The sequence below is a fragment of the Protobothrops mucrosquamatus genome, unplaced genomic scaffold, assembly GCF_001527695.2.
Source record: "Protobothrops mucrosquamatus isolate PMUCROS unplaced genomic scaffold, P.Mucros_1.0 scaffold81, whole genome shotgun sequence".
NCBI classification, from domain to species: domain Eukaryota; kingdom Metazoa; phylum Chordata; class Lepidosauria; order Squamata; family Viperidae; genus Protobothrops; species Protobothrops mucrosquamatus.
This window is the reverse complement of record NW_015386458.1, coordinates 935524-937887: the sequence shown is the minus strand read 5'-3', so window position 1 is coordinate 937887 and position 2364 is coordinate 935524.

The window sequence follows — 2364 nt, the reverse complement described above, 5'->3', positions numbered from 1 at the left end:
GGAGCATTCACCGCTTCTGGAGGCAACTTCTGTTCCACTGGTTAATTGTTCTAACTGTCAGGAAGTTTCTCCTTAGTTCTAGGTTGCTTCTCTCTTTGGTTAGTTTCCACCCGTTGCTTCTTGTCCTGCCTTCAGGGGCTTTGGAGATTAGCTTGACTCCCTCTTCTTTGTGGCAGCCCCTGAGATATTGGAAGACTTCTATCATGTCCCCCCTCGTCCTTCTTTTCGTTAAACTAGACATACCCAATTCCAGCAACCGTTCCTTGTATGTTTTAGCCTCCAGTCCCCTGATCATCTTTGTTGCTCTTCTCTGTACTCTTTCTAGAGTCTCAACATCTTCTCCTCCTTCCTTCTCCTTCTCCTCCTCCTCCTCCTCCTTCTTTTTCTTCTTCCCTCCTCCTCCTCCTCCCCATCCATCGACTGATCGATCGATCCATCCATCCATCCATCCATCCATCCACCCACCCACCTTTCCCAGTATTATGGAATTAAAGGAGATGGTCTTTTTCATCGACGGATTAATTATATTCCATCAACTTGATGTTGACTCTTAGTGGCCACCTACACCTTCTCCTTTAGCCTTCCAATACTGCAGTCATAATCACCATAACCATGATCCCTGTAACCATGCTGGGGAATTGTGGGAGTTGAAGTCCACAAGTCTTAAAGTTGCCCTAGGGATCCCATCCCTTCCTTCTCTGTTCTTCTTTCTTCTTCTAACTAACTCAGGGAGTTAGTTCTTATTTTCTATCCTTGAAGGCAGAGACTACATTATAAGTCTTTGCTTCAACAAGCTTAGCAATGCGGGCTTATCTTTCTCCCTATAATAATAACATCAATAATAACAACAATAATAAAGTTGGAAGGGACCTTAGAGGTCATCTAGTCTGATTTCATAACTACAATTTCTCCTTTCTTTTCGTTCATGCCAGCCCAATAAAAGCCCAATGCCTCATTTTACGACTTTTTTTTGCCACGGTTGTTCAGTGAATTGCTGCAGTTGTTAAATGAATCATGCAGTTGTTAAGCGAATGTGGCCTCCCTCGTTGACTTTGCTTGTCGGGAGCAGCTGGAAAGGTTGCAAATGGGGATCACGTGACCCTGGGATGCCACCACAGGGATAAATATATGCCAAGTTATACCAAGCTCTCATATTCTGATCACGTGACCGCGGGGGATGGTGCAACGGTTGTAAGCGTGAAAAACAACCGTGCCACTTTTCTCAGTGCATTTTTAACTTCGAACGGTCACTAAACAAAGGATTAATAAACTGAGGACCACCTAGAGTGGGAAATTTATACTTCTAATTTTAGTACAGCTAGCCCTTGACTTATAATAGCTCATTTAGCGACCGTTCAAACCTACAGTGGCACTGAAAAAGTGACTTATGACCATTTTTCACACATCACACGCATCCCCGTGGTCACGTGATCAAAATTCATCCGCTTGGCAACTGATTCGTATTTATGATGGTTGCAGTGTCCCGGGTTCATGTGATCCCAATAATAATAATAATAGTAGTAGTAGTAGTAGTAGTAGCAGTAGTAGTAGTAAAATTGGAAGGGACCTTGGAGGTCATCTAGTCCAACCCCCTGCTCAGGCAGGAAACCCTATACCAGGGGTAGGCAACCTTGGCTCTTTTATGACTCGTGGACTTCAACTCCCAGAATTCCCGAGCCAGCCATGCTGAGGGGAACGGGAGAGGTTTCCAAGCTGAGGCATGCTGGCTCAGGAATTCTGGGAGTTGAAGTCCACGAGTCATAAAAGAGCCAAAGTTGCCTATTCCTGATATAGGGTGCCATGCTGGCAGAGGAATTCTGGGAGTTGAAGTCCCCTCATCTTCCTAGTAACTCAGGGGTAGGCAACCTTGGCTCTTTTATGACTCGTGGACTTCAACTCCCAGAATTCCTGAGCCAGCCTGGCTCAGCTTGGAAACCTCTCCCTTTCCCCTCAGCATGGCTGGCTCAGGAATTCTGGGAGTTGAAGTCCACGAGTCATAAAAGAGCCAAGGTTGCCTACCCCTGGCCTAGACCATTTTGTGACCTTCTAACAAGCAAAGTCAATGGGGGAAGCCAGATTCATTTAACAACCGTGTTACTAACTTAAGAACTGCAGAGATTCACTTAATCACTGTGGCAAGAAAGGTCGTAAAACGGGACAAAGTTCACTTAACGGATGTTTCACTTAGCAACAAACCATTTTGTGCTCAGTTGTGGTCGTAAATCGAGGACCACTTGTGTTAGCTTCACCATCTGCACCATTTTGTATTTTTTTTTGGGGGGGGGGAAACAAAAAAACAACAAAACCCCATGGAGTTAAAGATAGAAACCCGGGGGAACGAAAACCCACCTACCTTCCCAACAG